The 14,894-nt window shown below is 45.7% G+C and overlaps 1 long non-coding RNA gene across 1 annotated transcript; it reads left to right on the top strand.

The window, feature by feature from the left end:
- Positions 1-7,289: 7,289 nt before the first annotated feature.
- Positions 7,290-12,019, top strand: LOC116666110. The gene is made up of 3 exons (XR_004322961.1): positions 7,290-7,598; positions 9,588-9,746; positions 11,756-12,019. It is a non-coding gene; the product is annotated as an uncharacterized LOC116666110 (long non-coding RNA).
- Positions 12,020-14,894: the final 2,875 nt, after the last annotated feature.

Here is a 14,894-nt window from a genome sequence, read left to right as displayed (position 1 = left end):
AAAAAAAAAAAAAAAAAAAAGAGGTGGGAGGAGCACTAGCCAAGTTCTCTTTTGTCAAGTGAAAGTCGAAGAGAAGGCATTTTGCCTAAAGATAGCCTGATACTGCGTGCTCGCAAGCCCCAATGTTAATTGCTCCTAATGAGCGCTGAAATGCCAGGTGGAGAGAGCAAGTCCTCCCCACTCCCTAAACAGCCAAGTCGGAGCTCAAAGTGCCCCTGAACAGTCCTCCTGGTAGAAGCTTGCTTCTCAGTGATTACCCTCCTACACAGGCGAGGATCCCCAGAGCTGAAGACTAGGAATAGCTTACACAGGGTACCATCTGTCTTTAAAAAAAACATAGAGTTGATGATGATATGTTGAGATCAGGGTGGCAAGCGGGTAGACCCCTCAAGCTTTCCCCACAGGTGGGTACCATCTAGCGTTATAACAGGATCTGGATTTGCCCCCTCACCCCCAACCCAACTCTGAATGCTGGTTTATCCCAGAGGGGAAAATAAGATTCTATTCAGCAAACATTCTCCTTCCTCCACAAAACCCCACACTGTGCTTGCTGATTCTCTGGCTGACAGAGAACAATGGACTGGGGAAGAATGCCTGGGTCTGCATCCCAGATCTGCATTTATTGACGCTCAGCTCTGATCAAATTACTTGACACTCCTCGCCAAGGTTCCCATTGGTAAAGGAGGTAACAATAGCACATGCCTTCACAGGGGGCTTGTAAGGATGAAATGAGCCCATGTGGAGAAAGAACCTACCAAAATTCCCGGTGGTTAGTTCTCTTCACTAATTATGAACATCACACAATCCCAGGAGCCGGGAACCAGGAGCCAGAAATTCTAGCTCAGTCCAGGCTCTGTTGTTATACTGTCTTTTGACCTCTCTGAACCCAAGTTTCTTGTTCTGTAAAATGGGGTCGGTCAGACCAGTCAGAAGGTCCCAAACTGGCAGTGCATGAATTACTCCAGAGGCATTAAATACAGATTCCCAGGCCCTATCCAGATGATCCGTTTCTAAGCATTGGTGTGAGATAGGACTAGATGACTTTTATTGGCTCTTCCAGCTCAAAATTTTATGATGGATTTTCACAAATTCATGATTCCATCTCCCCTGTCCAAGTTCATTTCTTTTTTAAAAATGTATTTTTTTTATTTAAAATTTGGTGGGGGAGATAATTAGTTTATTTTATTTTTATAGATTTATTTATTTTTGAAGGGGGAGGTAATTTGGTTTTTTAATTCACTTCTTTATTTTATCTTTTTGGCAGGGGGTAGGTAATTAGGTTTATTTATTTTTAGGTTTATTTTATTTTTTTGGCTAAACACGCACTCTACCACTTGAGCTATAACCTCCTCCCCTTTTACTTACTTATTTTTTTAATGGGGGTACGAGATCCTGGGTTCAGTCCCCAGGACCTCGTGCATGCTAAGCCTGCGTTCTATCACTGAATTATCCCCTCCCCTTCCCCCTTCCGGCAAGTTCATTTCTGATTTTGACTGGTAGGTCCCTCAACTACAATAGCAAGTCACCTAGATGGAAAGAATTAGAAGAGCTCATCTTTTCCACCAATATTCCATGCTGAACCTAGTCCTGACCATGGTCAAGAGGCTCCTGACCCTTCCCACCACAAATCTGGTTCCTCTTATCCAAAACCTCAGCAAATCTTGACTTTTTTTTTTCACCCCAACAACAGCCTTAGATCGGCTTCCCGGCACATAGCTCTGGCTCACTGCCTGGGCTCTCTCTCTCTCTCTCTCTCTCTCTCTCTCTCTCTCTCTGCACTCTTTCCCTTTGCTGGAGAATGGAAAGAACCCAGAGCCTGTGGGTAGGCAAGGATTTTGAGCTCAGGCTGAATGCCACAACACTTGTCATGTTGGAGTGACTCCTCTGAGTTAGATTGGCTGACCCCGATCTCTCTCTCTCGCTCTCTCTCAATGTCCCAGGGCAGCTGGGCTGGCTGCCAGGGCTGGCTGCCACTTTTAACCATGCTCTCACCCTGGTGGAGGACTCTTAAGAATTTGGCTTGGCCTCACTGGTGAAAAAAATGTTAGTTTGATCATCGAGCTTCTGTGCTCACACAGGGGAAGGTGTGTCACCAGAGATCGAAGATTCTAAGAATCCAAACAACCATAAACTTAGATCAGAACAGAGCCTCCTGGGTGTGAGGGTGCTCTCTCTGAGACATCTGTTACCCCACTGATCTCCAGGGCTGTCTGGCCTGCTCTGCCTGGCAGGTTGCCTGTTTCTATAAAAGAGTGCAAAGACATTGGCAAATCTCACCCAAATATATATGAGCCCAGCTGACAGTTTCCAAAAGTTCACTTGGAAGTTAATTATTTGGAACTCAAAACATATTTTCCCATAAGAGTAAAATAATAAATGGTGATTATATTTCCAGGCTGACACGCAAGTCTATTTAACCCTCAATATGCTTAAAATGCTATGTATTTAAGAGGAAAAAAAGCAGTCAGGCAACAATATAGTGGTATCCCCAGGGCCACTGTGGCTCTGAGGACACCTGTCGATGTGCAATAAGTATCTGCAAAACTGAGCTGAGCTTTTGGTGGCTTCATAAGGCAAAGAGGACAAACACCAAAGCCCAAGAAGAAGGTGGGGGCTTTGAACTTGAAGCTGGGACCCTCTAAGAGCTACATCCTCAGGGTAACTGACCCAGAATCAGCCCTCACTCAGACTTGCAACTTGACTTCAAGTCATCTGGATGCTACAGGAGTCCTTGAGCCTAGAACTTCCATTAAAGGGGTTCCAGATTGAGGGCAACATGAGGTACGTTCTAGAAGCAAATGAAAATTCTTTCAGGAGGGAGATCCTATCACCCTGGGTCTCAGATTATTCTAAAATGAAATTTCCAGCCTATAGTCAGATATAACCAAGAAATAAGACTGTGTGAGTGAGAACCAGCAGAAACAGCAGAAAACAAAAACAGGCCCACAAAACCCTAAGCTATTGGATTTATCCCACATAGTGGACAGAATAACTATGCTTACTATGTGCAAAGAAATGGAATTCAAACTTGAAAATTTTGTCAGAGAACTTGAAGCTGTAGAAAGATGGAGGAAGAGCATTCTGTGTTGAGGGGGAAACAAGTGCAAAGGTCCTGGGGCATGTTTGAGAGAGAGTAAGTCAGTGTGGCGGAAGCAGAGGGAGCAGAGAGGTGACAGGTGAGTTCAGAAAAGAAGGCCAAGCAAGACAGATCACACCAAGCAAGACAGATCATATGGGATGGGAATTGGGGCTTTATTCTGTGTGTCAAGGGAAACCATTGAATGGTCAACAGCATTAGAGTGACATGACTTAGTTCACATTTTTAAAAGTCCAATCTGGCTGTTGTATAGGAAATAGGCTACAGGGAAGTAAAAATAGGAGCAAGGAGACCAATTAGTAGATTATTGCAATGTCCGGGTGCGAGATGATGGAGGCTTACACTGGGGTGGTGATGGAGATGGTGAGAAGTGAATTCAGGATATACTTTGAAGGGAGAGCTGACAGGACATGGGGTGTGAGAAAAAGGTCAGACTAGCTCCCCACTCCCGTGTACGCTCTGTGTGATTCCATTCTCCTCTAGTCCTCACGTGCTCTCTGCTTCTCTCTCAGTAGACAACTCCTTAATTGACATTTTCAGCCCAGTTCTTTTTTTCCAAGCTTTACCCCTATAAAGCCAATAGCCTTTTGAAATTTTCTACCTGCAGAAGGAACTATATTCAATATCTTGTAATGACCTTTAATGAAAAAGAATATGACAAAGAATATATGTATATATATGCATGACTGGGACTTTATGCTGTACACCAGAAATTGACACATTGTAACTGACTACACTTCAATAAAAAATAAAGAAATATTCTACCAGATCATAGACTGAACATGCCCAAAACTTAGCTCATTTTTCCCTCTAAACTATTTTTTCTCCTCAATTTCCTCTCTCAGTTAATGATGCACTTTTCACTCAATCATAGAAGTCAGAACCTTGGGATTAATTTCAGGCTACTCACTTTCCAAGTCCTGTTGGTAACAAGGACTGCTGATTCTCCCTCCTCAATATCTTTCAAAGCGATGTGTTCCTTTCTGTTTTTATGGCTTCTGCCCTTGCTTGGGGCTTCATCACCTCCTTCTAGACTATTGCCATGGTTTCCCACCTGGTCTCCCAGCTGGTGGGCTCACTCCCTGCTCATTCATCCTTCTAAAGTACGCATCTTTCCAAAGTGCAGATGAGACCCTTCTGGAGTTGCCAATTGCTTACAGAAGAGTCAGATTCCTTAGAATGGGTTACAGGCACGTCCCCCAAGTACCCCCCAACACCTTCTTTGAGCTTACTCCAACTTCTCTAGGCTCTTGATCCTTCCCACTACGATACAGTCTCACCCAGTTACCTACGGTTTCCTGGACGTGCCCTTATATGTGCCTGTGATTCCACCAGGTGCGCCGTCTCACCTTCCACTACCTATCAACCTGGCAAACACTCACCCTTCTTGTAGGAACAAATGAAGCATCAGCTTCTTTATGAAGCTCCCTTCCTCCTCTCTCCCTACCTGCTTCCTCCTAGCACTGAGTTCATCATCTGTGAAAGCTATGCAGACCTCTAAGGTAGTGCTTCCCCACTAATTAAGGTTATGCGTTTACTTGTGGGATTTAGCTAGTGAGTTTCTTGAGGTTAGAGACTGTCTGATGTAACTGTGTCTTTCACTCCCTGAGCTGAGCCTGGCCCCTGGCGGGTGGGCCCTCAGCTAAAGCTTTATGGGCTGGATGAAGGAGTGTTTACATGAATACCTGGGGCTATACCCTCAAGCCCGCAGAGTGGACCCCCAGCCTCTGGGCTCCAGGAAGTCACAGCAGCCAGAGGTTGGGGCATTTCATAAGTTTCCTTCTGGGTGACTTTATCCACAGCATCTGCTTCGCTTCCCAGCTGCTTTGTATGGATGGTTCACAAAAACAAGCAGGAGGTCAATTTTTTTGTTTCTACTTGTACCCAAGAGCCTGCTTTTTTAGTTCCATCCATGAAGTCCCCTGGCTCTCTACCACTGCTGCCCATCTCTCTGGCTTCCCCACATCCCACCCAGCCCAGACCTCGTGGTCCTTGGGACTTGATCGGGGACAGCATCTCCACTGAGGCTTTGAGTGAAGCTGACAGTGTTTAGGAACCCACACGTACACCTTAGGTTCAAAGCATAAGTGATCACACATGGATGTTAACCAGCCTCCTGTGTAATCGCTTGTGATTTCTACAATACTTCTCTGACCCCTCTCCTCTTTCCCTTCTTTCCTCGCTTATAATTTTCTATTTATGGAAAAGGGGGTGGGGAGCAGCAGAAAGGGAAGAAAAAAACTTGGAAAAGAGAAGATGAACCAAAGAAGAAAAATTGGGAGAGGGGAAGGAATGAAGGAAGGAGCAGAACGGGAGGAAAAGAAAGAAGAAAGAAGGAAGAGAGAGAGAAAGAGAGCGAGAAAAGCAAAGAAAGAAAGAAAGAAAGAAAGAAAGAAAGAAAGAAAGAAAGAAAGAAAGAAAGAAAGAAAGAAAGAGAAAGAAAGAAAGAACCTTAAATTAAGTAACCACCTGGATGTCTGAGAAATGTGTCTGAAGTATCTCTACTTAAACAGCAGGGACCTCATGGCAGATATTACACATTTAATTGACTAGAGAAACCAATCATAGAACAAAGCCCCTTTCTTTGTGAGCTGTCATATGATAACCCAAACACAGTAGTTGCCATTTTTCTCTAGACACTATCAACCACAGCCGTCTCTCTTGGACCTAAACTGTTCAAAAACAATTTTTTTTTAAATATGTGCATGTGCATCAGTCACAAGACCAAAGTAGCCTCCGTTGCAGCAAGGGCCACCCTGTGGAGCTCGGCCGGGCTCTCCCAGCCCACAGCCCACTCCTGGCCGCCAGATGTCCGCCAGCCAGAGGTTCCCTTTCCTCCTCACCCACCGCAGAGCCGTTCTGGTCTGTGCAGCAGTGGGGGCTGACAACACTTTCCCAGCTCCACCCCAGATCTGAGTGGGGCCTCATCTTGCCTGCCGCCAGCTGTGGGGAGGGCAATGAGCAAAGCCGCCCGGGGCAGGAGATGGGGTGGGCGAGGTTTGTTCTAAAAGTTCTGCAGCTGCTGCTTACGAAAAGGCGTGTTTTCTGCCTGAGAATCCAGTGGTTACCATGAGGGAAAACCAAGTCAGACCTCACTGCCAGGTTTGAAAGGCACACCATGAGCTGGGGGATGCAGAGGGGAGCACACATGAGTCCTCCTCCCATGCCTTCTGGGTGGTCCTGTGTTCTACTGTCGAGCCAGGAGGCAGCTGGATGGCCCCTGACCCCGCCCTTCCACCACCTTCTCCTTCCCTTTCTCTCCCAACACTTTCTTCTACTCTTCCTCCTCCTCCTTCTCCTTTTCTTTCATAACTGCGGATTTGGAACACAATGAAACTCTAGCAAGGCAGTCACCCAAAGAAAGGAATACCACCCAAAGATGCTGCCCACCCCACCTCTGGGCCGTGACCAAACTGGGGAAGGCAAATGACCGTTCCACTTGCTGGGGAAGAGCTTCTTCCTTTGCCAGCTGTGTGACCTCAGGTGACTTACTTAACTAGCCAGCCTCAGTTTCTTCATCTGCAAAATGGAGACAATAGCACCTGCTGTATACGAGGAGAGATCGAGGAGAGATCGTAGTTCTTGGTTCCTAGGGTTAGCATGGGGAGTTCAGGGGTAAGACACTGGCTGAAATCTGTAGCACAGAGTGAATGCTCAATGAATTCAGTCACTTAACAAATCTGAAAAAACACCTACTAAATGCTAGGCTCTGTTCTGGGTGCTGGGGGACCAAAACAGACAAAAAGAAAACCTGCTCTCATGGAGTTAACATTCTCAGAGGGAGAGACAGACAAGAAACAAATGAACAAGTAAAGCAGGTAGGATGTTAGATGTTAAAATGGGCTGTGAGAAGAAGAAAACCAGGGAGGGGACAGGAGTGCTGGAGGAGGGGGGCAGCAATTTTAAATCAGTTGACACTCCCTGGAAATTGACATTTGAATGAAGAGCCCAGCCTGCAGATGTCTGAGGAAAGAGGCTTCTGAGCAGGGGGACAGCAAGTGCAAAGGCCCTGAGCCAGGAGTGTACCAGGTATGGCTGAGAAGCATCTGGGAGGCTGGCATGGCTGCAGCTAAGTGAGGAAGGGAGAATATTTGGAAATGAGGTCAAAGAGGTAATGTTATGTGTGTGCAGGAGGGAAGGGTGGGAGCAAGGAGTGCAATCGTGTAGGAACTTGTTGACCATTGTAAAAACTTGGGAGAGTTTTAAGGAGAGCAGTGAAATCATCTGATTAATGTTTGAACAGGGTTGCTCAGGCTGATGATTTGGGAACAGACCACAGGGGTCAGAGTGGCAGCAGGGAGACCAACTAAAAGCCAGTGCAATAGACATGCAGGTGGCCTGGATCCGGTGGTAGAAAGGAGGTGGCAAGAAGAGGCTGGATTCAGGATATGGTTTTTTAGGAGAAGCTGACAGAATTTGATGATGGAGTCCATGAGAACTGTGAAAACAAGAGAGGAGTTGTAGAATTGGCCTGAGCCAAAGGATAAAGTCGCCATTTATGGTAAGTGCTATGAGTTCTGTTTTGGGCTTTATGAGAGGTTAAGACCTCAATAGCCCTCAATGAGTCATGCACTGGGGTTTGTACGTTGGGACTTGTCCTCTTAGAAGCCTGCTTCAGCCATAGAAGCAGCCCAGGCTGTTCTGTAGGAGAGTCATGTGGAGGACAACCAAGAGCTTCGACTAACGGTCAGACATGTAATGAGGGCATCTTAAACTGTCCAGTCCAAGTAAATCCTCCAGAGGACTTCAGTCTCCTGAGAGGCCAGCAGGCGAACCATCCAGCTGAGTCTGTCCACACTGCCAGTAAGCTTTAGGATTTGTGATGGAGCAATAGATAACTGGTACAATCATGTGCAATCTGAACTGTCATATGGACATTCAGATTAGGATGTCAAGTAGGCAGTTGGATGTCTGAGTGTAGAATCCAGTGGAGATGTCCAGGCTGCAAACACCCCTTGGGAGTCATCAGCATAGCACTGATAGCTAAATCCATGAGGCTGATGAGAGCACTGAGGGTGTGAGTTTAGGTCAGGATAAGGAATTGTAGGATTGAGCCCCAGGACACCATAACATTTAGAAAGGAAGATGGATCACAAATATGACAGAGAAGGATCTGCTGGTGCAATAGGAGAAAAAACCAGGCATGTGTGGTGTCCTGGGAACCAAGTCACAGATGCTGTGTTACTGGTAGAAAGAAGGAATTGATTATGTTGAATACTTCTAACAGATCCAGCAAGATGAGGACTGAGAATCGTTGGCTGTATTTAGTCCATAAACATCTTTAGTTACCTCAAGAAGGAGAGTTTTAGTGGAGTGAGAAGGGTGGAAGCCTGCTCAGGAGGAGTTGAAGAGTGAATGGGAGTGCTGTATATAAAATAGATAAACAACATGGTCCTACTGTACAGCACAGGGAACTGTATTCAATATCTTGTAATGGCCTACAATGAAAGAGAATATAAAAAGGAACATGCATATACGTGTATGAATGAATCACTATGCTGTACACCAGAAATTAACACATTATAAATTGACTATACTTCAATAATAATGATTTTAAAAAAAAAAGAGTGAATGGGAGGAGAGGAATTGGAGCATGGTCATAGATACCCCTTTGGAGGGATTCTGATATAAGGGGAACTAGGGAAATGCATCCGTGGTGGTAGAAGGATGTGCCGTCAAGGAGGGCATTTTAAGTTTGGGTGCATGTTGTTCATGGATGAGAATGATCTAGAGGAGAGAGGAAAATCCAGTCAAGTGATGCAGGAGACAGAAAGGAGATTGGCCGGATGACGTCCTTCAGTAGAGAGGGACTGAAACTTAGGGTCCAAGTGCAGGCACTGCCCTTGGCTGGGAACAAGAATGGACCATCCGTCATGTGGGAGGAGAGGCACAATGGAATGTGGGCAGTGATGTAAGCTGGTGAGCAGATGTAGGTAGAAGAATTTGGAACTTCTTTACTTATGTTTCCTAGGCAAGTCATTGGCTGAGCTTGCGGATAGGGGAGGGGGTGTTGGAAGGTGGAGGAGGAAGGGGCAAGAAATGAATGGTAACCATTGTGTGACCTCCCTGTGGGAGGTGAGGGTGCCCATCCTCCGCATTGCTATCTGAGAGCTCAGGTCTCCTGCTCTGGTAGTTGCAGGCTTTGTATAGTCTGTAACGTAGACTGACTTTGGCAGACACAACTGTGCCTGGACAAAGCCATTTCTTACTTCCGCCTCAACACCAAACCCAGTTTTGTTTAGACATCTGGTGGCCCAAGTGCTTAGGGGAGTCTGCACCTTTTCCCTGACCAAGGCTGCGAATCTCTATTAGCCTGAGCCAATCGGGATAATTCTGTTCCCTTTGCCAGCAATTGTTTTAGACCTGGACATGTGTTACAATTCTGATCAATAATATGTTTGTGGAGAGGGGAGATCTGCCAGCAGTCTCGTAGAAAAGATTTTCCCTTGTGATAAACAGAGCATCATAGAAAGGATATTTCTTTTCTTAGCTCCCCGGTGTTGGATCTGAGTACAGAACCTGGGCCTGAGCAGCCGCACTGTGACCAGTTCAGGGGTGGTTCCCATGCCGAAGAAGGGAGGTCTTTAATGATGTCACTGAGCCACTGAACTCAACCCAGGAGCCTCCCTACCTCCTGACGTCTTAGAAGGTGAGATACTGTTATTTACTTTCCTTATTGATGCTGCCCTGTTGTGTTGGTTCATCTGTGACTTGCAGCTGGAAGAATTCTGATACACAGAATATGAGCAAAATAGATGCAGCATTCAGCTGGGCCTTATCGAGGACACCAATTCAATTCAACGCAACAGAGATAAAATGAGATCAAAGTGCCAGGCGTGGTATTAGACACAGATGAATAAAACTCCCTTACCATGACTTTCTTGTAACAGATCTATGTGTGTCTGCTCTGGGGCATGGGGATAATAAAATATAGAAATTACTATTCTAGAAAGCAGACTATGTTAAGTGCCTGGAAAGAGATGCAGGAGGTCAAAGAAGACAGTGATGACACCCACTGGGGGACACTGGGCTAGTCTCCATGAAGTAGAATAGAGGCTGGGTCTTGAAAAGCAGGTAAGATTTTTGGAGATAGACTGAAGGACTTCCCAGATCCAGAAAAAAAGGAGACTGTACTAGAATCAAGAAAGCAGACTGGACTGGAAAGCCAGGTGGTGCATTCCGTCCAGCTGGCCTACAGAGCGTGTGTGGAGGCGCAGTGGAGATACTGAAGGAGAGTTACACTGGGGCTGGATTTGAGACACCTTAAACACAAGACAAGAAATGAGGCTGCTCAGGCTGAAAATGGTGCCCCCGGGGATTTTCTCAACAGACGAGTGACAGGATCAGAGCTGAGTGTGGGAAGATTCACCCTGAGAAGGACCGAAGCCTTTTCTTCTTCACTCAATAATTGCTCTAATTATTTGCCACACCCTCAACACACACAGACATTAATACAGATGCACCTAAAGCCTCAGCAAAAACAAACAAGAGAGAATTACATTCTCAGACCCAAGCAGTGGGAGGGAGGGAAGGGGGCAGAGCGTTTGCCCTGGCCTCGTACAAACCTCTCCAACCCCCATTCCTGGGTACCACTTCCCGCTTCCTTTTACTCTCCCTTTAAAAATCTGCCCCCAGTGCCCACACTTGCACCAGGACAGTGGTCCTCTGTCTTCTAGTCTCTAGTGTTTTCCTGCAGGGGAGCTCCTATCAGTCATAGTATCCTTTGCAGAACACCATGAAATATTGATCTATTTCAGTCCAAAATACAACCTATGATATAGCACAAAATTACACATTTAGCTACTGTATGCTTAAGTTGCTTAGAAATGTTACATTTAATTAAATTTCCAGACACTAACACACAATATAAAACCACAACCATAAGCCCAAACACCTGTCCATAGAAAAAACAAGCTGTCAAACTAAGCACCAGCGGCTACGTCTGGGTCCATTAATATTCATTTGCTACTTGCTAATTCTCTCTGTCATCTGCTAGCACTGGCCAGTGGACAAGCAATAGCAGGTGCCAAAGATTTAATAAAAATGTAGAGAGGAAAAACAAAAAGCTGGAGAAATTCTATCCATTAGCTTAATTTTTCTGGGAATTGGTATGTTTCATCGTTCATTCAACAAAGATTGATTGAGCAGTTCCTGTGTGCCAGGCATCGTGCCAAGGGGAGGAGACACACAGAAGTAAGGTGCCATCCTGTCTCCCTGGGGATGCCTAGTTGTGGCTTCGGTCAAGAAAACACTAGTGGGGCAAGAGGAAGTGAGTATTGTGCTGGAAGTGATGTAGGGACCGGCAGAGCCTAGAGCCTGGAGCCAGCCAGCCAGGGCTTCATGGAAGATGAGCCGGGAGAGGTAAGTCTTGAAAATAAGCTGAAGGTAGCTCAGACCAGCACAATGTCCACGGAATTGTGGGGGAGGGCAGGACCCACACAGGGACGCCAACTTTTACGTTTTGTGAGATAACAATCCTTCAAAATATCATCTGCCATTATCATAATTTTAGAGATGAAAAAAGCATTTTAGTATCAGAAATTTTTTTAAAAAGAAAGAAAATAAAGAAATACACACTTTCAGAAAAAAAAGAACAGTCTCGTAAGTAGTATAAACTCAACTCATCACATCATTCTTATTTGTCTCATTTTGCTGCAGATTCATAAAAATGTGAGTCCTAGAGCTGCGGTGGTGGGCAAAGCTGGGGAAGGAGCCGCAGGAGAGAAAAGAAACGTCGCCAGAGGTGCCAAGGCGTCTGGGGCTTCGTCTTTCTGGGCACCCTGTGTTTGGGGGAGGTTGGGGTGCAGAGCCAACTAGTCCCAAAGGGCTGCATCATGACCTTCTAGGGTCCTGGGCACACTCTCCTTAGGGGAGGAGGGGGCAGGGCTTCCTGTATAAAAATATTACAAATTACATTTTATGACTATGTTGGAATAAAGAATATAATCTTTGACCCTACCAGCTCATTTTTTCCCCCTAATGTTAAAATATTTTTGTGAGCCCATAATAGTATTGTGGGCCTCGGGTGCTTTGCACACTATGCCTAATGGATAAAGCAGGCCTGAAGGTCCTCAAATGTGGGGCAGCCCCCAGTGAGGTGGCGTGCCAGAGGGCCTCCGTCACCATCATCCCCTGGCTGGTTCCGTCTGTGGAAAAGTCTGGCCCTGCCTGGGGAGCAGCAGTGGACTAGAGGAGGGTTGAGGAATGAAGTCACAAGAAGGCCAAATACCAGAGAGGTATGCAGATCTGGTAAATGAGCGCAGCGAGACTGGACACCCCAGGGGGTGAAGGGCCATTTGCCAACAGCCAGTCACACACGCTGGCCTCTTCCAGCTTCAGGGACAAGAAGCAGCAGGGACCAGCTCTTCCTAGAAATTCTGCCAGATGGCCTAGCATCCTGGGCTTGGCCTGATCTACATTTTATCAGCCCAGGCCAGACCAAGCTTCTCAATTCTGAGCCCCTCCTCCACCAAGATCCTCCCCAAATCCCACCTCTGTTGTGGTCTGGATAATCTAAGGCTAAATTTTAGTCCTGCTGTCTTTTCGTCCAAGTCTCAGGTGTTTGTTTGTGGGAGGTGGGCACTGGGGCTGTGACTGGTGCTTTTTCCCTTGCTTCGCCTCAAAGGATGGGTTATCTAGGATGCGCAGGGCTGGAGGGCAGGGACCAAGGTCATTTAAATGCACAGGGCACTTGAGGTGACTGGTGGGAAGGCAGAGAGAGAGTAGAAAGAGAGAGAGAAAGAAAAGAGGAACAGTAGGAATTCGCAGCAGGAGCCCAGCTGATGTTTTTGAAAGCCTGGTGCATCCTTACAAATGGGTGTGCTCTGACACGTTGCCCTGATTTTTCTAATTTAGCCTGGGTAGAAGAATTCCAAAGACAAATGCATGATAATAAAAACTGAAAGAATCAAAATGGACACAATGTAAATGTCTAACCAGAACAGTGTCTGAAGGAGTAAAGAGGATTCTGATGCTCTCTGCTAATGTCTTTCCGCCCAATATTTTAGATTAAAATAATTCAAAGCTACAGAAACCTTGAAAGAACAGCACAGTGAATATTTATGTTGCCCTCCCATTTCGCCACATTCGCTTCTTCCCTCCACGCATATGTGTGCCTGAGTGTTGTGTGCGGTGTGTGTATTTACATGAGTGTATTTGTGTCTAGGTTTTTTTCCCCCTAAACTATTTCAAAGTAAGTTATTGACATTTATGACATGTCACGATGGAACTACTAAGAATGACATTCTCCTAAAATACGACAATTACACTGAAGACATTTAACATTAGTGTGATAGGATTATCCAATGTATAGTCCAACTGTCAAAAAAATACATTTTATAGCATTTTTGTGAGAAGGAACCAACCAGATTCACTCATTGCAGTTTGGTTGTTATATCTTCTTAGTCTCTGTGAATTCGCAAGAGACCTGCCTTTTGACTTTTTGTCTTCCTGACACTGACATTATTCAAAAACGTCCAGCTGGTTTTCCTGCTGACTGTCCCATGACCTGGGGTTTGCTGATTGCTTCCTCATGATCATATTCAGGCTGAGTGTCTGAGGGAAGATACACAGGTGATACCGTGTGGACCCCACTGCACACATCAGGAGGCCATGAAGTCGTAAGGTCAGTTGCCCTCATTGTTTGTGATGCCAAGTTTAATTATTTGGCTAAGGGGATGTCTATCAGATCTCTTCAGTGTAAAGACAACTTTTGACTTTTGTAATTAATGATTATACTGTGGGTGTTTTTGTTTTTGTTTTGTTTTTAGGGGCCAAAAGTCATCTACTTTTCCTGGACAAAAAATATCTTCCCTCCATTGTCCCATCAAACACCGCACTGACATTACGGTGTGCCTTAGAGCTCACACTGGCACCCAAGAGGCTGCTCCTATGGCGGGAACCTTCCTGAATGTAGTAATGAATACTTTGCAGCATGTTACAGTTTACAGAGCATTCCCCCCATATTACAGCTTTTTGTTTTCCCCCAATTCCCTTTTTCTTCTATGAGAAGGGAGACGGTTTAGAATCACTCCCTCATTCACTCACTCACCCATCCCTTCCTTCTGACCACATCCAGGCACGGAGCTGGAGGCAGGGGCTTTTGGGGATGAGTGAGATTGGCAGGTCTGGGCGAGCAGACGGACACACAGACTGCAGTAGAGACACACTCTGGTGTGGAGAACTTGATGATGAAAGGAACCCACAGGAGAGAATTACAGGGAACTGGAAACAGTCTCCAGTTTCTCCTACCATTGCCTTATGAGAAAATGTTTCCTCCTTTTAATAAATTAATTTTTTTAATTGAAGTATAGTTGATATATAATGTTGTGTTAGTTTCTGGTGTACAGCATAGTGATTCAGTGATACATATATGTTTCTTCCTTTTTAAAGCGTTGTCAGTTGGGTTTTCTGTTACTGTAGCTAAACGTGTGCTAACTGATCCAGTATTGTCACTTGCAAATGAGGAGATTAAGTTCCCAGAAGCAAAATGGTTTTGCCAAATGACACTCAGCTCTTAAGTACCCGAGGTTGTTCTTGATCCTGAGCACCCTCTGGTCTGAGCCTCGGTGCACTCTCCAGCTCCCCAATTCTGCACACAGAGCAGAGATGGCCAGACAGAAAGAGGATGCCCGGGACACTTATTCAGGTGGTATGAGCGTCAGTCACTTTGTCCCAGGTGGCTGAGTGATGGGCATTTCAGAGGAGGGAGCAATTTCATTAAGTTCAATGCTGTTCACGTGGACAGGTAGGTAGACTACACAGTTCATCAGCCCACACAGATGAACAGACTGTCTGA

Source organism: Camelus ferus, chromosome 9 (genome assembly GCF_009834535.1).
Source record: "Camelus ferus isolate YT-003-E chromosome 9, BCGSAC_Cfer_1.0, whole genome shotgun sequence".
NCBI lineage: Eukaryota > Metazoa > Chordata > Mammalia > Artiodactyla > Camelidae > Camelus > Camelus ferus.
This window is presented reverse-complemented; position numbering and strand designations above follow the sequence as displayed.